Below are 23,505 nucleotides of genomic sequence, written 5' to 3' on the forward strand. Positions count from 1 at the left end.
TTTTCCCTTTATGAATTGATTTGAGAAAATGGCGAATGATCGTCAAATGAAGAATTTATTTGAACTTTGCAGGAGATCGAGGTGGTAGGCATCGAGCCCCCAACGTAACCGAAGACACTTGACTACACCGATGCGGTGGGGATGACAACGATCTCAGAGATCCGTGAATTCGGCGAGGAGGTGCCGGATGCTGGCCTAGAGGTGTGACAGCACTTAGTGAGGAGGGTAAGCCCTCAGCTTCGGCTGTCTTTCGCTATCTTTATTGCATAAGAATACATTTGTTTATTGCATAAGAATGCATTTGTTTTTTTAAAACCTTTTATTTATTGAAATGCAGGTGGCGCCGTCTCAGCACGTGGCGCTATGGAAGATGGCCAACCGACTACAGGCCACGACTGTCAAGGCACTTGTGGGCGGCCGAGGGCGAGAGGTATGAACTTCTCTTTCCTTCTTGATTTCATTTCATTTGAATTTCCATTGCAATTTCTCGTACTTGTTTTGAAATGATTGAAATGAGGCATTTCTTCGTCACTTGCAGAGGAAGCGAGAACTAGAGCGCCTGTTGGCGCAGTCCCGAGAGGAGATCGCTCATCTGTCGAGCTGGGTGGTGACCAGGAGTAGTTGCCCTTTTTCGTTTTGTTGTTGATCGTCTTCTTTATGGTTTGCACCTTTGAACTTCATTTTCGGACTTTATGGACCTGTTTTGGGCAAGAGTCCCCAGTTTGATGTACATCTCGTATTTTGGTTGTATATACGATGGCCTGAGTGCTTTTGCTTCTGGTTGTTTGCTGTCCCTGCAAGTTAGCTTAAAAAACAGGTTTGGTATATGATGGTTTGCGCCATCATGCTGCCGAAATGTATATAGAATTTACACGTAGAACACATAATATATACGTGACTTAAATTAGCGCAAAATGAGAAAAAAAATGTAAAAAAGTGCCCGAAATAACCGTACGATAGGGAGGGCTACCCCTTAAAAAACATTAAAAGAAATGTATAAATGTGAAATGTAGTGAAAAATGAGGAGTGAAATGATTCCCCAATAAAACGAAAATAAAATAAAATTGGTAAGGGTGCTCGCTTGCCGAAAATGTCGATTTCGTCTCGAAAAACGAACCCAAAAATAATTAGGAAATATAAAATTTGGTAATTTGACGGAATTACCATAATAACAACCTATAAGAATAGGAAATCATATCAAAAACAAATAAGGAAATATCCAAATCTGAAAATCACGGAAATAAGCCTGGGGAAGAGGCGCAGCAAGAGCTACGACTCTTCGAAGAGGCTCAGCAAGAGATGCGCCATTTCCCCAGCTTGTCAGTCCTCGACTAAAATTAGGAAATTGCGTTTAGTATAAATAGAGACTTCGGGGAAGCTTTTATTCACACAATTCGTCCATCTTTATTCCGTCTATCATATAAAAGCTCTCGTATCTTCTAAAAAAATTCAAAATCATGGATGCCTTTGAGAACCGCCTCAAGGAGTGGACAAATGAGTTCACGAACATTGAGAAACATGACATGGGTGCTTTTAATTTGGGATCAATCTTAAGTCTCAAATTAGTGAAGATTGTAAAGCCTTTCTTGGATGCTTGTCTTGAATATTGGGACCCAAATTTCCATGTATTTGCCTGCCCTGAAGGCGATATTTGTCCTTTCCCTAAAGAAATAGCTGCTATTGGAGGATGGGATCCGGAGAGTCTTCCCGCTATATCCTCTAGCTCTCAAGGATATAAAAGTAAATTGAGAGACTTGCTTGGGTTGACCAAGGCTGAGGTGGCCCGTCTTGTGACCTCAAAAGGGATCCGTATGCTTGACTTTATTCATCGATTTATAAATAGGGAAGACCCTTCTATTTCCTATGTTGCGAGGCGCATAGCCTTTGGGTTTTGTCTATTGCATTGCTATGTCCTTCGAGGGCATGTTAACGAGGAGATGAGAGGAGATTCCCGTTTCTTAAGCATAGTTGAACAAATGGAGCTGCGCAAGAGCCCAGCATGCCTAGTTTTAGGAGAGACCATTCTTGGTTTGGACAACAAAAAGGCCAACCGCTAGCTTCCTTATTTAGGAAGTCCCATCATTCTACAGGTAAGAACCCGTTTTTTCTCTCTTTTCAAACGTTTTTTTTTCTTTTTTTTCTTATTTTTTTTGTTTCGGTTGAAATATGGGCACTAATTCCCGTCATCCTTTGTAGGTTTGGCTGATGGAGAGGCAGCGGTTGATTGAGCCCCCAGTTAATGTGCCCGGATATCTTGCTCGATCGATTGCAATGAGAACTAGGCTCTATATGGTTGACTTCGCTCGGGTTTGCAATTACTGGGAAAATAAACTGAAGAGTGAAGGAGGTCCCCTGATCCGGTGGATTGTGCCGTGGTGGCATCTCAAGTCAGTCACTGGAGTCTCATCTTTGGACCTGACACGGTCGGTTCGCGTCCCTGGCTTGGAATTCATGATTTGTATTTATCCTGAGAGGTTGATGAGGCAAGCTGGCCTAAAGCAGAAGATCCCGAAGCTTGATACCATCTCTCAAACTGCATCGGCACATACTACAGAGACTTGTCGGGAATGGGCAATTAGATGGGCTCAGAGGAACATGTGGTTCATACCATTTCCTACTGGCTCTCTATGGGTATCTGACTCCTACTTACAATGGAGGAAGGCTGGCACCCCTGAACAACGTGAAAAATTGAGGAACGCGAGCCTGTTGACTACAAGATTCGCGAGGTGGCAAAAGAGAACCAGAAATACTTGACTGAAGAGGAAGAAGAGGCCGAATTCCGAGTCGTTCATCCGTCGAAGAAACCGAAGACCGCTCCTACCGTAGAGATGGTGGTGGATCGAAATGGCAAGTATAGACCACGAGAGAGACCTTTGGTGATTAGGTCGGAGATAGCACATGAGCGCCCGGCTCGAGGTCGAGACAAAAAATATGACAAAAATGACAAAGGCAAAGGGAAAATGGAAGAATAGCCTTAGTCGTATTATTATTTTCTATTATTATTATTTGTAATAAACGGCGGGGTTTTTAGAATTTTAGCCTAGCATTTATTTTCGGCATTTTATATTATTTGGCATATTATTATTATTTATGGAATAAAATAAATAAAAGATTGATTGGTTAAGAAACCGTTGTGATTTTCTTTTATAATTCTTATCGAATTTCAAATGCAAATGCAAATGTCCTTCTATTTATAGTTTTAAATAATTGGTTGTATCCTGTGAAGGATTGCCTACGAATTCATTAAAAAAATGAAATCAAACTCTGTGCGTAGTTCGAATAAATGTAAAAGAATAATTGTTCGAAGCAAGAGCTTGTAATGAAATTTAGAAAATAAGCATGAGCTTTACTTACTCCTAAAATACAATTTAATTTATTCGATGACGTGAGGATGTCGAAATGTCAAACGCAAGAGCATAGTGACATGAGCTTTCTTTCAGCGGGCCAGGGGCCATTTTGTTTATTTCGTGTCGCATGAGCGACACGTGGGCGCTACGCGAGGCGCGTTTCCTATCTTATGCTAAGGGTAGTATCGTTTCAGTTGGTCTAGGTTAGTTGGGTTAACAAATTCATTCCCGTCTAGGTCTGTAATCCTAACCGCACCCCGAGAGAGTATGGACTTGACTAAGAAAGGGTCGGCCCAGTTAGGTTTAAACTTTCCACGTGGATGGACAGGTAATAGAGCTCTGACTGATTTGAGGACCAAGTCTCCTTCTTTGATGTTCCTGGGCTTAACCCGCTTGTTGAAGGCTCGTTTGATACGTTCCTGATATGTTTACACATTATGTAATGCTCGCAATCTTCGTTCATCCAAGAGGATGAGTTCTTCATAACGATCCCTAATCCATTCAGCTTCTGGAATTTGACTTTCGAGCAAAATGCGTAAGGACGGTATCTCTAGCTCAACAGGTTGCATAGCTTCCATGCCATAGGTTAGAAAGAAAGGAGTGGCCCTAGTGGGAGTCCTAACTAATGTGCGATAACCCCATAATGCGAATGGTATCTAGCTGGGCCAATCACGATAATTGTCGATCATTTTCTTGAGGATCATGACGACGTTCTTATTAGCTGCTTCTACCGCGCCATTAGTTTGAGGTCTATAAGGCGAGGAGTGGTGATGCTTGATCTTGTACTTGACTAGTAATTGTACAGCTTCAACTTGGAAATGTAACCCATTATCACTGATGATCTCATGTGGGCAACCATATCGACAGATGATATTGGTTTGTATGAACTTTGCCGCATTTTTAGCTGTAAGAGTAGTATAGGATGCTGCTTCGACCCATTTGGTAAAATAGTCGATAGCTACCAAAATGAAACAGTGACCTCCTGTTCTAGGTCGGGTGATTTTCCCAATGATGTCGATTCCCCAAGTGGAAAATGGCCAAGGTGAGGTCATGGTGTTGAGCAAAGAGGGAGGCACATGTTGCACATTCCCGAAGATTTCGCAATTATGAAAATGTCGAACGTATTTGATACAATCTGACTCCATCGTGGTCCAGTAATATCTTAGACGCGTTATTCTATTTGCCATCATTGGTCCACTCATGTGAGGACCACATTCTCCATCGTGAACTTCTTCCATCACTTTTTGTGCCTGTGAATGATCAAGACAACGAAAAACTACACCAAGAGGTGTTCTTCTATGTAATTCTCCTTGCATGAGGAGGTATTGAGAGGCTAGTAGGCGTATGGCACGTTGTCCTCTCTTATCTATATCTGGTGGATAGGTACCATTGAGTTTGAAATTTAGAATGGCTTGAAACCATGGTTCCCCTGGACTTTCTTCCTCATATGTAATTTGGTGTACATAGGCTGGTTTTGACCGTCGTTTGATGCATAAAGGCATTTCTATCATGTTGTCTAGCATATTAATCAAAGATGCAAGTTTTGCAAGAGCATCTGCAAATTGATTCTCTTCGCGAGGTTGGTGTAGATAGGTGACCTGATCGAAGAATTGGGCAACCTGATCTATCCTAGCCTGATAAGGTGCTAGACGTTCACTACGAATTTTCCAAGATCCCATAATTTGGTTGATGATCAAGGATGAATCTCCGTGAACTAGAAGATTCTTGATGCCTAAACTTACTGCTGCTTGTAGACCAATGAGACAAGCTTCATATTCTGTTGCGTTATTTGTCAGCTTGAAGTCGAGTTTGACAGAAAGTGGTGTATGCTCGCCTTCAGGAGAAATGAGCAACACTCCTATTCCAAGTCCTCTTAGATTTGATGCTACATCAAAATAAAGATCCCAGGAGTCTACCCTAGTTTGTAGGATGTCCTCATCTGGAAACGACCACATGTCTATTGTTTGGGCGTCGTTGATAGGGTTATCTGCGAAAAACTCAGCAACGGCGCGTCCCTTTATGTCCTTTAGAGGTACGTATTTGAGATCGAACTCTGAGAGCATTAGGGTCCATCTTGCCAATCCACCATTGAGAACGGGTTTCTCAAAGAGGTACTTGACGGGATCCATTTTGGAATATACCTTGACGGAATAGCTAAGCATGTAGTGGCGTAGCTTCTTCGTTGCCCACACAAAAGCGAGGCATGTCATTTCGATAGGTGTGTACTTACACTCGTATTCTATGAACATCTTACTAACGTAGTAGATAGCTCTTTCTTCTTTCCCAACAGTTTTCGCAAGCATAGCTCCCATGGTTGTTTCAGTAACTGTGAGATATAAACCAAGAGGTTGATCTCGTTGAGTAGGCGTTAAGACTGGTGGTTTGGCTAGTATCTCCTTGATCTTGTCAAACGCCTTTTGATAGTCATCGTACCATATGGTATGATCTGTTTTCTTGAGCTTTTTGAAAATGGGTTCGCAGATCATAGTAAGCTTTGATATGAATTGGCTTATATACTGCACCTTACCCAGAAATCCTCTAACCACGTTCTCTATCTGGGGTTGTGGCATTTCGATTAGAGCCTTGATCTTAGATGGATCAATTTCTATTCCTCTTTGACTAACGACGTATCCCAGGAGTTTACCTGATACCCCGAATGCACATTTCTGAGGATTGATTCTCATGTTGTACTTGCGCAATCTTAGAAAGAATTTGCGAAGGTTATCAATATATCCCTTTCTATCCTTGGATTTGACAATCATATCGTCGACGTATACTTCTACTTCTTTATGCATCATGTCATGTAGCAAGGTGGTTGCACTTCGTTGATATGTAGCTCCAGCATTGATGAGCCTAAATGGCATAACTGTATAACCATAGGTGCGCCATTGAGTAACGAAAGCTGTCTTATGCATGTCTTTTATGGCCATCTTGATTTGATTATACTCTACATACCCATCTATGAAGGACAATAATGCATGATCTGCTGTATTATCTACCAATATGTCGATGTCTGGTAGAGGGAAGTCATCCTTGGGACTTGCTTTATTCAAGTCTCTGAAATCAACACAAACTCGGATTCGCCCATCCTTTTTGGGTACGGGTACTATGTTAGCCACCCAGTCTGAATACTTGAAAATTTGATAAACCCGGCTTTGCATTGTTTATCAACTTCCTCTTTGATTTTAAGAGCCCATTCGGTCCTCATTCGACGAAGCTTCTGTTTCACGGGTTTGAAACCTGGTTTGATTGGAATTCGATGTTCTGCAATATCCCTGTCGATCGTTGGCATGTCCTTGTAAGACCAAGCGAAAATGTCATTGAAGTCGTGTAGGATGTCGATGAAACTGGCCCTTTCAGTTGGGTTTAGGGTCGTCCCTATCCTAAGTTCTTGGGGTTCTAGTTCGGTTCCTACATTGATGGGTTCGGTGTTCTCTATAACTGCTGCCCCTTCCCCCTCTTGTAATATTTCTTTGACTATGTGGGGAGTTAAATCGATTGAGTCTGGGTCAGGATCATCCTCATTGTCAACGTAAATAGAATTGCATTCAGAATAACATAAAGAGTAAGCAGAATCTGATTTATTCATATTAAATTTTGAAAAGAGTTGAAACAAAGATGCCATCTGTTCAGTAGTTAGTGGCAGTAAAGGGACAGCTGCTGGGACATTTCCCAAGCTACTGTTACTACTCGATGCTATGCTAGGAGGAACAAGGGGATGGGGAGTAACGACATGAGAAGACTCTCTAGCGACTTCTCTAGACTCAAACTCCGGTTCTGATTCCGACTCCGACTCTGACTCATATTCGTGGTCTTCGGGTTCTCCTTTGAACATCTCTCCTTCTCCAATAGTGAGCTTGAAGAGCCTTTCTTGGTTGTTAGTCCACTTGATAGACTTTCTCCATCCTTTCTGCTGATTTAGATTAGTTTCAGTGATCAATTTTGTGGGGTTGAAATGGTTATCTTGAAGTATCATGGTAATGATCTCATCCTGTCCCACCCTGACAAATCGGTCCTCTCCAAATAGAAGGCTAACAGCCTGTTCGTCTAAACAAGGTGTTTGACGAGTTTTGACGGTAGGAACCGTTTCTGATGGGATGAAGTAGCAATCGTGGAAGACCTCGATTCCAGCTAGTTGCATTCCCTTATAGTGCCAAGGTTAGGGAAACCCGTGAAAGTATTCCTGACTCCCCTCTCCAACGAAATATCCATTTAGGGTAGGGAGGTAGGATCGCATTTGGATTCCTTTGTTCTTACGGTTCTGAAAATGAGTGAGCATTTCCAAAGCTTCTTCTTTCGTGGGTTTGTATACCAATCCTAATGGTATCCTTTGAGAGTTTCCTTCCGTGTATGGTGCCAAGATATTTTTCTTGGCACGATCCAATGGCATTCCCAGGAAGTATCCTTGGGACTTGAGTATATGGTTGACCACTAAATTGGAGTATGGATTGAAGTATAGAGGTGCCAGGTCGCTTTCCACAAGGTTTATGCTTTGAAAGCCCCCAAGCTCATATACTGGATCTGTGAATACTTGGTTGCTCGACAGTTTCTCTATTACAGCTTTGATAGGTGACGAAGTGATCGTTACTATTTTGCTATCTAGAGGAATCATAATCTTCTGGTGTAAGGTGGACGTTACTGCTTTGGAAGCGTGTATCCAAGGCCTTCCCAGGAGTATATTGAATGATGCTTCGATATCCACTATTTGAAAATTAACCTTTCGCTCAATTGGCTCTGTGGCTATAGTGAGGTTGATTAGCCCTACTCCTTTACGTCGTGTTCCATCGTATGCTCAAACACCTTGGTTGGTAGGAGTCCAATCTGATTCTTTCATGCCTAGCTTATATACTGTCTTTAGTGGTATGACATTGACTGCAGAGCCATCATCTACCAAAGTCATTAGTACGTTCTTCTTTAAGCATGTGACTGTGATGTATAGAGCGAGGTTATGACTAGCGTCGAATGGAGGCCAATCCTCATCTGAAAAAGTAACTGGGTTACTTAGTTTAACTGAATCTTGGAAGACCAAGTTGACCACGTCGTCAGGTGTAGAGTTGTGCGCTACGTTCAATTTAGTGAAGGCTTGCAGTAAGGCTTGGCGATGAGGAAATGAACTCGCAACTAGTTGTCAGACTGAAAGATCAGCCTTTGTCTTCTGTAGTTGTTTTAGCAGGTGGTCAGTAGATGTATCTTCGCCATTATTTGGTGTGATGACATTGGTGTTAGTAACTAGACCATTAGCTATAGGACCATTCTGAGAAACATTTTGAAATGGACGCCCCGAACGAGTAAGGTGGTCTATATCTTGATCTTCACTACCTTTGACTATATCCTCACTTGCTTTGACTAGGTAGTGTTCCGTGAGGTATTCATCTTCATAGTCGTCAGCCCATATGCCATTGACTTCCTCTTTGGTTAGAGAGATAAGGTGTGAGCAATCCAAGGTGAATTCTTCATTTGTAACCATCAGAACTCCCAAGAAGATTCTTAGTATTGTTAGGCTTACCTTCAGGAGGTATGGGTAAACGACCATCTTTGATCATATCTTGAAGGACATGTTTTAGTTTAAAGCATTTCTCTGTATCGTGTCCCTTGCCTCTATGATACTTGCAGTAAGCATTTTCATCCCAGAATTTAGATTTCTTTTCTGGGTCAGGTGTAGGTCCTATGGGTTGGAGCTTACCTTGTTTCATTAATCTCTTCAGAGCATTGGAGTATGTATCGCCAATGTTTGTGAACTTCCTTTGTGGGTGATTCGTTTTTTATGATTCGACAAGGTTAATCTCATCAGTCTTGCTAGTAGAGCTATAAGAACGACTCGTCGAGCCTTGATATCCATGACCTACCTTTTTGGACAAGAGTCCTTTACGGATGTCATCTTCAATACTTGTCCCTAGCACAGTCAAATCTTTGAAAGACTTTATGTTTTGGTATCTCAAGTGGTTTGCATAAATGGGTCTCAGGTTATCCACGCACTTTTCCACAAGAGTGGCCTCGTCTGGACGTTCAACAAGTTGCGAGCTAGTCTTCCTCCACCTACTTAGGAAGTCGGTGAAGCCTTCTTTTTCATTTTGGGTAAGAACCTCTAAAGTACGCATGCTGACTTGGATCTCACCATTATCCGCGTATTGCTTAGTGAATTCAATTGCGGCGTCGCCCCAAGTGGCAATCTTCTTATGCTCCAAATAGTAGAACCATTGCTTAGGAATGGTGTCGAGAGATGAAGGAAAGATCCTTAGGAACATCTCAGGTTTGATGCCTTTGATAGACATGTAGTCTTTGAAAGCACGAATTTGGTTCAAAGGGTTTTCATGTCCCTTGAACTTTAGGATGTCAGTCATGTTGAAGTTGGTTGGCAATTGAGCATTCACAACCTCATACTTGCGATTATTCTCCCTGTAGATGTCATCTCCCTTAAGGTACATTAGTTGCTCCTCCAAGTATTGGAGTCGCTTTTCAGCTTCAGTAGGACCTATTGGAGGGTTGGTTTCTTGTTGTCCAACAAAGGGTGGAAGGTTATCATGCACGAGCTCGCTAGAAATATCGTCCTCTGCAGGAGGGAGTCTAGTTTCCACGGCAACAATTCGGCCTTCAATAGCGTTGAGGCGATCATAAGCTTGGTCTTGGCTTGTTTGGAGACGGGCGAGCGCAGCTAGGATTTGATCATTACCATTTTGGGGTTGACCACTGGCACTTGTGGTACTAGTTTCAGGCATCTTGGATATTAAATAAGAGATCGACGATGAATCAAAACATGATCGACCATTCTAGCACACTTACTCAAAGAAAAGACTCAACTTGTGAAGTGGGAGTGTGCCACTTCTGTTAAGTCAGGTTTGAAAATGACAAAGTCTTGAAATGTTTGTTCTAGGCAACTGTAGTGTAGTTGTAGGAGTGCTGACTCGAGGTGAGGTTTTGAAATGGGTTTCGAGTCCCGAATTTTGACTGAAGATTTGGACAAAATTTTGACTCGTTTTGCGCTAATTTCGGCCATTTTTGAAAAAATGTTTACATTTTAAAGTGTTTTTTGATTTTGCAGAAATTTCGTCATGGTTTTGCTTACAAAATGGTGATCACATATGATACAAGCATTCATACATGCATTGTAACGGTATGCTGAGTGCATTTATAAGGGTTTTGGCTTAAAAGGTGGGTTGTCATACCAAGCAATCAAACCCCGGTCTGTGGAGAGGTCCGTGCCAAACAAGAGTAAGGTCGGTTCCTTGTCCATTTCCTCGAGTAGTGAAAGCCCTTGATACAAACAGGAGTATGCACCACGGTATGGTTGACGTCAATCGCTATCTATCTTTAGGCCCAAATAGGAATTTGGACCGTCCAGACGTGACGATTGGTCGAATGGGTTGGGTTCGGCCTAGGAAGGCCGAATAAAACGACCTAAAAGGTCGAGTAATGAAAACCGACAACTGTCTCGTATAAAATATTCCCTAACCTTGTTCAAGTTTCACCCTTGGCAACACGTAAGTGTATTATCCCCAGCGAAGTCGCCAAACTGTGGACACGGGGGGACCACGGGGGGCGCTTGGGAAGAAGCGTTTGCATTTGTCGACTCGCCACCAATTTTTTTGGGAAATTGGAAGCGTTCAAATACCTCGTCTCATGTCAAGACACAAAGTAGTGACATGAACACTAAGAACTCGTTACCCATAGCATTCTATGTCTAGAATTACTCTCGTGGATGCCAATGAATACGGATGTTCACAGAGATCTGGAGTAAGGGGTGAGGGTACGTATTAGGAAGTCCTTTTACTGAAAACCTAATCCCGCCCGCCTCGATAGCGGCCTCTACTAATGATTAGGGAAATCGTTCGTATTTGATATGTTATCGATTATATGCATGCAATGCAACAAACAATAGATTAATCCTAGGATGTGAGATTAAACTAAGTCGGTGAACAAATAATTAACACTCATTAATGTCAAATTAGGGTTTAGGATTAATTACATGTGAAAACCAAGTAAATAAATCATACAAAATAAATAGAATAAATAAATAAATTGCAGCAATTAAACTTACAATGAGTCAATGATTTACGTCAAAAATATACTTAAGACGGACGAATTGAAGAAAAGAAAGGAAAATAAAATAAGGTTTAGAAAATATGGACAGATTAAGGGTGATATTACGATTAATAGTTGATTAATTATATAATTAAAGGATTAGGGTCAAGGCAAGAACGGAGTTCAGGGAAAGAATTCACCCCGGAACATGCGCAACATTGTTGCGTCCCTTGGAAGAGACGCAGTGGTCACTGCATGTGTTCCTGGGTTGAGTTCTGGCTGTGAAGTCAGAACTGCGAATTTTTAGCATTCGTTGGTGTGCTTAGTGGTTTATTATCGACATTAGACTCGAATGAAAGTGATTTAACGTATTAATAACATATGAGACCGTCATAAAAGCAATAAACACGAGTTAAAACGGGTTAAAACAAATTATAAACGAATTAAGATGAACTAGGTTCAATTAGGCTAAATTATGAAGGCGGAAACTAATTGAAAACGCGTGACAAACTGGAAATAAGCGATAAAAACATGTACAAAAGACGAATCTCATAAACTTGATATGGACGAATCGAGTCTCTAAAATCCGGGTTTGATTTAATGGCGAAAACCCGCAAATATCGATTATAAGTGATTTAACCCGTAAATAAAATATGATTATTATTAAGAATATCAGAGTTATTATGTACAAAGAAAATAAGAAGAAAATAAGAAAGAAAACAAAGAAGACGAAATAAACAAAGAACAGAGGAAGAAGAAGAAAAGCAGGAACTGCGGCAGCCTCTGGAAGAGGCGCAACAGTTGCTGCAATTCTTCTCGACGTCTACCCACTGTTAATACGTAAAAACAGTTTAATAATAAGGTTTTAGAAATCGGTTTTAAACATACTTTTGACGTAAATCTTACACGAATTGATACAAAAATAAAATACAATAATAAAGATGGGATTTACACTCTCAGACTTATATGTTTGACGAAACTAGATTAACTAAGTTAAGGTATAGTGATTGCTCGACTCGAATATATGTAGAAAGTGCCCTCGTGAGAGGATTTAGATTAAATTGATTGATGTGTAGTGGTCAAATTGGTCGATCATGCAACATGACTGGTACTCAGAATGATCTGAGCTTACGTGGTCGGTTGATCAAGCACATAGGCATCAAATGCTTAGAGCATGGTCTTAGCATGCAAAGGGAGAAGAGAAGGGCGGACATTCGCGTGAAAAATATGTGGAACGAAGGTCCCTATTTATACTAGAAAATATGGAGAGTTATGGAATGACTCAAACTTTGGAAACAAATCACGAAAAAATCTGAAAATACGCAGAAAAGAGCTGGGGAAGAGGCGCAACAGCTGCTGCGATTCTTCGAAGAGGCGCAGCAGGTACTGCGTCCTTTCCCCTGAGGTTTCCTCCTGCGGAAGAAAGAATTCCGCGTTGATTTTATGAAATTGGGGCGGATCTCTACTTCCTTATTCTTTAAAATAAGATTTTCGGGATATATTTTATCAAAAGATATAAAATTAATTTGTGGAATATATATCCGGAATATTCTAGGACATTCCGACTCGTCATTTTAAACGGTTTATTAGCAAATGAAGCGGTTTTTTACCCGGACTCCAAATGAACTCTAATTACTGCTAAAACGACCGTATAGGCGCGTAGATGATGACCAAGGGTTATACACAAGTATTTGAGCTATCACTTGACGATAAACTTACGAACTGGCATAACTCGTTCCGTGTACCAAACATGCGGCCCAATCATCACCGGGTGGTTTTGCGGGAGGTGCAGAAATTAAGTATTTACAGTGGGGTACCCCTTGTAGAGGTCCATTGATAGGCTTAAAATCTGACTAGTGCTTAAAGGGATTCGAAGTACTACTCATATAAACAAAGTGCACTTTCTTTTCGGGGTATTCATTCAAAAGAACTCCACAGTTAAGCGTGCTTGACTGAGAGTAGTCTTAGGATGGGTGACCTTCTGGTAAGGTTCCTGGGATGCGCATGAGTGAGGATAAAATGCGTTGGAAAGTGCTCGTGTTGATCTGTGGGCCATGTACACAGCCTGGCAAGCTACCGTAAGTGACCGCTCCCGGCCCTATGTTTGGGTCAAGGTGTTACATTCCAAGCATACAAGAGTGGCACCCCTTATTCCAACTACTATAATGAGAATACCAAATTTCATCCAAATCTTTCATACAAGAGCCAAAATGTCAAAAACCCCCAACGGACATACACCCCACCTCCATTGATAAATCAAGCTCAAAGACTCTTTTTCAACCAAAGCCAAGGATACCAATATCAACCTTCTTACAATCAATCCAATGACCAAGGCTTTGATGTTCAAAAAGCGGTCCTCCAAATGCAAAAGAACCAACAAGAATTTTTCAACCAAATGCAAAAAGATAGCTAAGCCAAAGAAATCACCATCAACCATATACTTGCCCACACCAAAATCCTAGAGACTCAAATGACTCAATTATCATCTTCTAGCTCTCAAAGACAAAAGGGGCAATTACCGCCTCAAGGTAATCCCCCAAGACATGAGATGTCGAGTGCCATCCATTTGAGGAGTGGTACAAGATATGAGGGACCGAAGAGGTCAATTGATGAAGATATTGTGGATGCTAGTGACAAGCAAAGAGTTGTGGAGAACTCTAAGGAGGTAGATCCCACTACCAATGAAATTTCAAAGAAGAAGAATGAAGAGAATGCTAAGGAAAAAGAGCCTATTGTGATTAGACTTCCATTCCCAAGTCGTCAAGCTAAGACTAAGTTTGATGAGTAACTTGGAAAGTTCATGGAAATTCTGAAGAACTTAGAAGTCTCAATCCCATTCACGGAATTGATCAATCATGTTCTGGCTTATGCAAAATACATTAAGGACATTCTTACCAAGAACAAATCCATCCGAAAGCTAGAGACTATTGCCTTTACCAATGTGAGTAGTGCTATTCTTCAAGGAAGTTCCCCTCCAAAGCTCAAAGATCCGGGAAGTTTTTCTATTCTATGCACCATTGGCGACAGTACAATCAACAAAGCATTATGTGATCTTGGAGCAAGTGTAAGTGTCATGCCATATTCGATATGTAAGAGACTATGAATGGGAGAGTTCAAATGCACCAACATTACTCTTAAAATTGCGGATCGATCAACAAAGATACCTCTAGGGCTATGGGAGGATGTGCCCGTGAGAATTGGCAAATTCTTTATCCCGGCAGACTTTGTCATTGTAGACATGGAGGTGTATTCCAACATTCCTATCATCTTAGGAAGACCTTTCTTGCACACCGCGGGAGCTGTAATCGATGTAAAACATGGAGAGCTCATACTTGAAGTAGGGGATGAGACAATCACTTTCAATCTTGACAAAACAATGAGAGCTCCCCGACTACATGAGCCATGCTTTATGGTCGATCACTATAGCGGAAAAAGTGATAGAAAGAAGTTAGAATCTCTATGCAAAGATCAAGCCATGGGTAAAGAAACACCGCCCATGTGGAAGAAGAAAGTGGATGACCTTCAAGTAGCTCTATTCGGAGAGCAAGGAATTTTCAACAACAATGAGAACTTGAATAGCTCAACCATCATGACAAGTAATGAAGAAGGCCTCATTGGCCATGACAACAAGAAAGAAGAGTTGCTCTTGTCGACTCATGACATTATTTGGGAACAAGCTAATGAAGTTTGTAGTCTATGGGACGATGAATTTGAAGGATTAGTCAATCCTTATATTGGCAATGCTATGACCTTAGACCAAGGCTTTGTCGATCCTTGTCATCACTTTGACTCGGAATACAACAATGAAGAAAACATTGGACAAAGATCTATACAAGATCTTTATCATGAAAATGAACAAGCCTTCGACTACTTCTACATGATGTTGAGCAACATCAACAACACCTTGGCTTTGCCCCCTTGACATCTCATCCAAGAAATGAGAGTTTGGTGGAGTCCTTCCTAAACCACCATTTGTAAATACTCTAACCCCTAAACTAGCATTTCATTTCCTTTATTGCATCTTTGTCATTTTTGGATTTGCAATTTTATGCTTTGTTCAAGATTTTTGACATGAGAGCAAGTGAGGGAGGTATTTTAACGTGTTTTGATTTGTAGTGTTTGATCAAGTGTGGGGATGGCAAATACCTAGGCTAACCAAGCCTTTGTAGTGCACCCACAACATTTAACAAAGGAAAAGAAGAAAGAATTACATGGGAAAAGGAGTCCCTACGAGCAAACCTGAGCTCATGGGAGCTGAAGAGAAACCGAGCGTCCCCAGCAAGAATCCGAGCGTCCTGACCTTAGGGCGTGGGAGCTGGAAAAGTTTAAAGTGAAGAAAACGTAATGTAAGAAAATCTGCGCATGCCAACTTCAATCCGCTTGTCTCCAACTTCAGGACGCTCGTCTTAAGACGAATCCGCGCGTCCTGAGATGCTTCAAACTTATAAAATTTAGCTGTAAGGAAATCTGCACGTCCCAGGAATGATCCTAGCGTCCCCTGAGAAATCCGCTCGAGCTGAGAAGAATCCGCGATTCCTGGCACTGGTTTGATTTTTCAGGAAGTCCTGTAAGACGATCCGCGCGTCCCCAGGAGGATCCGAGCGTCTCAGACCTGTACTTAACCAAAACACGGGATGATCCCTTCTTTCCCAATTCATATCTATCTCTCAAAAACACAAACACATACATTCTCTCCCACTTAAACCCTCAATCAACCCATTCAAAAACACCAATTTATCAATAAAATTCACCACCCTCTAAACAAAACTTACTCAAAACAAGATTAAATTACTTCTTTATCAACAAAGACCATCTAAACATCAAATTCCTCACAAATTGAATCAATTTTCTAGGGTTTGGGCAAAAATTCGAAAATCCTAAATTGATTGAGGAATTGGTTAAAGTTTGAAGAAGCAAGGAATATTCAAGCAAAATCTTAGTTTGAAGATACAAGTTTTAGAAGGAAAATACAATGGCAAGGACCAAAGGCGGAACCAAGGCACACAAAACAACAAATTTATCAAAGAGGCAACAAGCTCTTTGGTCGTGATCCCTTATGAGGGGTTTAGTTTTCAGTACTTGTCGTTAGAAGCACCTAGACCAAAACACAATTTATAACTTCACAAACAACTCTACAATTAGTAAAGGGGCAAGTAAAGGTCGGATCCCAAGGGACGGGAATTGAGATGAGATTTTCTATTGCAACTAGTGGTGTCTAAGGGTGTCACAATTGGGGTTTGAAGTAGAAGATCACTAAACTAAATAGCAATGAAAGTAAATAAGCAAGATGAATTAAAAGGGATGTAAACAATTGATAAAAAGCACTAGGGTGTTATGGGGTCATAGGGGATTCATGGGAATTGATCATACAAACATATTCTCAAATTATAAGCAAGCAATTATTGTTGTAATGGATCGAGTTGGTTTATATCTTACAATCCTAGTGAAGTTTGGGTCCCGGAGCCGAATCGATTAGATTGTACAAGACCTACAAGTCGGCTTAATCTTCCCTACTCAACTATATGCATGGTCTAATGAGACTCGAGTTGGTTTATGTCTTACAAGTCTTATTGAAAAGATAGGTGATGGGTAAAAATGCAAGGATTCATAGGCTCGCATTTCATCAAACATAACATGTGCATAAGTTGAGATCACAACAAGCAAGCAAATAAACTATGAAAACATATTAGATTAAGCATGAATCATTCCCCATGTTGGTTTCCCCTAATTACCCATTAACTCTAGCTAAGGAAACTACTCACTCATTATCATGTTGAACATGCTAGCAAGGTTGTCAATCATACCAACAAAGTAAAACATGATGAATAAATGAAGATAATTAACAATAATTAAAAAGGGATTAAGAGAATTATACCTACTAATGATTCCAATAATAAAGCAAAGAATAATAGAAGTACTTGATGCTTGATTGGAAGGTTGTCAGTCTCCCAATAATAACCCAAATAATCTTCAATTATCCAAAAATAAAGGATGAACAAGAGAGAGATTAAGGAAATAAAACTTGTATTAAAACTTGATTAAATGTTTATTACAAGATTAAAGAGAGATTTGATTGATATTAACTACACTAAAGATTGCTAAGAAGAACATGATCTTCTAATTAGACTAATGGGGTATTTATAGTGGGGATTAGTTACAAAAATTAGGGTTTACTAAGGGCTTAAATGACGATTAAGTCCTTGAGGAATCGCCGGTCTCTAGGGAGACTCTGGTCTCTTTTCCGCCGGTCTTATATAAAGATGCGCATCCTTCCTTGAAGTTTGTAGAAGACGAAATAGCTGTAAGGGAATCCGGGCGTCTTAGGCACGGGACGGGCGGATTTGGGTGTTTCTGGACGGGCGTCCAGAGGGGGAAGACGGGCGGATTTGGGAGGTTTTGGCCGAGTGTCCAGCAGAGGCAGACGCTCTGATTGTAGGCCTTGGACGGGCGGATTCAGGGCAATTCGCTCGGATTGTCTTACAGCTTCATTCCTTCTTCTTTTCTTCCTTTTTCTTCAAAGAATCCTAGAGGATTTCCTCGGGGATGCAAGGATCTTTTCTCATCATTGCCCATCTACTATAGTATGTACAAAGGCCTTCTAATCTTGTCTCTCCTTGATGCTTGGTCATTGAATTCAATCAATTTAGCCTCATTTTGCCATGAAAATGCAAGGTTTGCACTCCTTTCCTACCAAGGACACAAAACCTCAAAGAATATGCAAAACAAAGGACTAAAGACAATAAATGACCCAAATATGCACTAAAAAGCATGGGAACAAGGCTAATTCGGGGACTAAATATGCTCTAATTATGGTCACATCAAATATCGCCAAACCGAACCTTTGCTCATCCCGAGTAAAGAGGTGACAAAGACTAGGACCATTATTTAAACTAACCTAATAACATAGCCGATATGAGACAATTAGCGGGTCTCACTCTGCCCCTTCAACTCACAACAAGACAACCATGAGGTAGGATGCCTTCTTGCAAGGCAAGGTGGGTCTTGGCAAAATGGCAACACATCCAAACATTAAGCACATAAAATCAAGTAATGGATGCATCTACAAAAGAATAGCCACTTTCCTCATCTAAGTGGCGGAAATTATCTACAAGGGAAGCAATTCAAGGGTACACACTCCTTCATAGATGCAATTTCTTAAAACTACTAAGCCTAGAAGGATACCAATAAATCACCTCCAAATTGTGTCAAGCTAGGGTATCTTTGTCCTCAATCGTTAAATGCTTTTGTCAATAATAGACTCCCTATGGTGTTAGAAACACTGGAGGATCGCGGAATTCCCCCTCTTGCCTAGACAAGAAGAAGGGTCATCCCCTCTCTACCATGCACAAAAGTAGATACGATGGATAAAGGGATCGATAAAATTTGAGTTTCACTTTGGGAGTTTGCTTTGTTGTTGATTTTCCCCCCAATTTCTTGTGGCATATAACATTTGAGAACACTTTCTTTTTGCCATTTCTTTTTATTTTTGGCCTTTCAACACTTGACAACTTTTCAACTTTTCTTTGCATTTCTTTTGAACATTTTCAAAGTCACCCCATATGTAGTGAGGGTGCCTTATATTTGAAGCTTTAGGAGTCTATTTTTTTTGCTCCTCTTTTCATTTGATGCATTTTTGCAAACTTTCTTTCACTTTTCATTTCATTGAACTCAAATTTATTTCTTTTTGTGCCCATTCCCTTTGATGACAAAAATGTGGTAGAACATGGATGATGGATGCATGCATGGTTTCAAGGGTCACCTTGGAATAAACGGTGGCCAAGGAGTTATCACACCATAAGGTACTCTTGACTAGGCCTTAAACCATGGGTCAAAGGATACTAGCATGACACATCCTAGGGTGTTTTACAAGTATTCTAACAAGAAAAGTCTTAAGAAGAAAAAGCATCTCCTACGGTCTATGTACACTTGTCAAGCTTCCCAAGTAGACGGTTTCGCAAAAAAATTTTTAACATTTAACTACATGCCATGATGCAACTAACATATATACATCTTAATGCAAATGATTCTACCAACTAATATGCCATATAAACTAAATGCAAGTCCTAGATTCACATTGTTATACCGCATCAATCAAAATAAATCCACATAGTCATTAACATAAAGAGGAAAAAGGAGATTGGAAAGATCATACCATGCAGTCTTCATGATCCTCATGTCTCGGATGTGGCGTAGTCAATCAATGTGAACAAGGATAGAACAAATACAATATATACAACAATATATACATGACTACACTACAAAGGAAATGAACTTGTTTTTGGTTTTTCAAATTTTCAAATTTTTATGGTTTTTCGAAATTTTTTGATTTTTTTGGATTTTTGAATAAAAGTTAAGTTAGAATTCCCCATCCCCACACTAATATGGGCATTGTCCTTAATGGCCAAAATCATGGGAAATTATGCAAACATGATGCATGAATTCTACACTAAATGCAAGCTATACTAATCTACACTACATGATGCATGGGTTTTTGTTTATGACGGAGAGCGTAATTTAGATTACCTCCCGTTGCGTATGCATGTACTTCCCCAAACCGAGATAGACATTATTTCTAATGTCCTAAAGTTGGGGGTATTTCATGCACACAAGATGCAATGCATGAAACTAAATTTGTCATTTTGGATTTTCAAAAGTGGGAACAATGAAATAAAAACACCTCAATGGGGCCGAGGTGTTAGTCCTCTATGTTGCTAGGACTCTCCAACCATGATCAAGATAAAATAAATAAAACAAAGAAAGAAGTAGACAAACCTCAAGAGGGTAGGAGCCTCCAAAGCTTGCTAGTCTTCCACCATATCATCACTGTCATCATCTTCCTCAATAGAAGTGGACTCATCTCCACTCCCCTCTTCACTTCCTTGCTCACTTCCTTCATAATCTTCTTCTTCATTAGCCTCTTCTTCTTCATTTACCTCTTCATCAATGCCTTCATCAACAACCTCATCACCGACAACCTCATCGTCACCCGGTATCTCACCCATAGATGCACTTGGAAAGAAGACTTCCCTATCCGCCCAACTAGGCAAAGGACATGAAGGATCAAGTAGTCCTTGCCTAGCTAAATGAAGGAGGGGTGGATATTGGTCTAAGTATGCATTTTCCCGATCCTTAAAAGCTTGTTTGTGCATCTCTTGAATAAATAGAGTCATGAAGTCATTGCCCGCTTCAACACCTTCGGTTTTTAACTCTTGATATTTGAATGGATAGGGTGGTGTGACAATGGAGGAGGAGGGCATTTCAATTTCAACCCTTTGTTGACGGATGATGTATTCGGCTTCCTTTGAGAGGGGAAGAAGGTAGTTTGTTCTATGAACACTCAAACGGCATATCTTGGAAGGCAAAGTAAAAGATCTAGCATCATTGGTGAGCCACCCATATTGGTGTCAAGAGGGTTATGCGTGACCCACTTGTACTTGTTAATCATGGCATCCATGTCAATGAGATGACCCCCTTTTTTCGCCTCATACTTGGCCAAGAGAGTAACTAGACCTCCATTTACAATAAAAGCGGTACCTTGCTTTCCACAATCATCATTGAGCCATATTTCTACCAAAAGCCTTAGAGAATTGTAAGGCTTGGTGAATTCCCTTCCAATAATTAAGGCCGACTCAAGTAGAATACAATCGAGCTTGGTAAAGTGGTTAGTGTCTTTTCTTGCAATGATGGTATTCCCGATGACCTTGTGCCACACTCTAATGCCCGGATGGTGGACTAATAAGGTGCGACAAGCATGATAGTTCTCAAATTTCTTCCCGGATTTTGCCTCCCAAAGAGGAGCGGGGTCATATTTTTCGGGCTTCTTGTAATAACGAGGTGAATCACTGAGACCTAATGCTTTACTCAAGTCATCAAAGGTGATGCGCCTTTTCACATTGGCAAGGCCAAACTCGATGTATTCTCTAGTCTCTACCTTATGCACTTTCAATGAACTCAAAAATTCTAAGGTAAGGGAGGGGTATGTCAATTCTCTTGTAGCAAACAATTTTCCCAACCCCATGGCTTTAAAGAAGGCTTTTGTTTGTCCAAGGACACCCAATTTGTTAAAGGCATCTTCACATATGAACTTGGTGGGTAGAAAGGATTTCCTAACATACTTGGCAAATGTATCCCTATGGGAGTTAGAAATGAAAATTACCTCCGGATAGTTTGATAATTGAGCAATTTCCGGAGTTGTTGATGTTGTTGCTTCCAAGGGAGGATTTTGTTGTTGTTGAACTTCCAAGTTTGCACTAGCAACCACCATAGCCAATGAGGCTTTCTTTGCTTGAAGACATTGTTGCCTTGTTGAGAGTGCCTTTGCCTTAGGTGCCTTTGTTGATCCTTTTGTTCTTGCCATTGATGAAAATACCAAGAAAAGAGTGAAAATCTTCAATTTTCAAGTATACCCAAAACGATTTTAAGATGAAAGGCTTTGCCTTTGTAATTCAAAAATTGACTCAAAGGTTGAAGATTTTGGTATTTGGATTGATTTTTGTTGGAAGAGGAGTGATTAATTGTTGTTAAAAGGAAGTTTGGATTTCATTTTGTTGAATTTGGTTGAGAAAATCTTGTTTTGGTGATGGAGAGGATGAGGGTTTTGAGTTTTGGGGTTTATGGGTAGTGTTTTGAATGAATGAATGAAGAAATGAATGTGGGAGGGGTATTTAAAACACCCAAAAATTTTGAAACTACAGGGGAAGACGGGCGTTTTTCCATCGGGACGCTCGGATTCTGCCTATTCTGGGTTCAGGATTCTCGCCTAAAGACGGGCGTCTTTCAGCTGGGACGCTTGGATTCTTTGACTGCGGGACGAGCGGATTCTGCTGAAGACGGGCGGATTCTGATACAGCAAGCTTTCTTATTTTACACTGGCAAAAAGACGGGCGTCTTTCTGCAAAGACGAGCGGATTCTTCAAGACGAGCGTCTTCTCTGCTGGGACGCTCGGATTCTTCGACAGTCCCAAATTTTCAATTTTTCAGTTAAAATGGACGGGCGGATTCTGCCAAACACGCTCGGATTCCCTAAAGAGGAGCGGATTCCCCTTAAGGACGCTCGGATTCTCCCTGGTCTACCCGGATTCAGTTCCATCCGTACACTTGCATATCCCGTGTCATTTTTCATTCTTCGAATCCTGTGTTCCTCATTGTAGGGGCACTACTAAGGCATGAATAGCCTAGGCAATTGCTATACCCACACTAACCTAAAGCACTACACATCAATTAAATCATTAGTCCCTCCCTCACTTCTCTCAAAAATGATAATTACCTTGATCAAGGCATAAAAATACAAAAATGACAAAAATGCAATGTAAGAATTAAAATGCAAGTTAGGGAGTTAGAAATATTTACAAATGGTGGTTTGGAGAGGACTCCACCAAACTCTCATCCTTAGTGAGATGTCATGGGGGCATGTCCAAGGTGTTGTTGATGTTGCTCAACACCTTGAAGAAGTAGTCAAAAGCTTGTTCATTATCATGATAAAGATCTTCAATAGACCTTTGCCCTTGTTGTTCTTCATGTTGGTCTTTATCGATAGCATTACCAATATAGGGATTGAAAATCCCTTCAAACTCATCGTCCCAAAGACCACAAACTTCATCTACTTGATCACTAAAGATCTCTTGAGTTGATATAAACAACTCTCCCACTTTCTTATCTTGGCCAATGAGGCCATCCTCTTCATTGCTTGACTTTGGTGAGCTTTTCAAGCTCTCTTTCTTACAATTCACTTGCTCTTTGAATGGAGCATCATCAACTTTTTTCTTCCATTGGAATTCCGACTTCTTCCTATCATCCTTCCGGCTATAATTATCAACCATAAAACATGGTTCATGCAAACGGGGAGCTCTCATGGTCTTGTCAAGATTGAAAGTTATGCTCTCATCTCCTACTTCTAGAGTGAGCTCTCCATGCGTCACATCAATCACCACACCCGCGGTGTGTAAGAAAGGTCTACCTAGAATGATTGGAATGTTGGAGTCTTCTTCCATGTCAATAATGACAAAGTCCACCGGGATGAAAAATTTCCCAACTCTTACGGGAACATCTTCCCATATCCGTAATGGTGTCTTCGTCGATCTATCGGCCATTTGGAGTGTGATATTGGGGCATTTAAGCTCTCCCATCCCTAACCTTTTAC

Source organism: Silene latifolia, chromosome 10 (assembly GCF_048544455.1).
Source record: "Silene latifolia isolate original U9 population chromosome 10, ASM4854445v1, whole genome shotgun sequence".
Taxonomy (NCBI): domain Eukaryota; kingdom Viridiplantae; phylum Streptophyta; class Magnoliopsida; order Caryophyllales; family Caryophyllaceae; genus Silene; species Silene latifolia.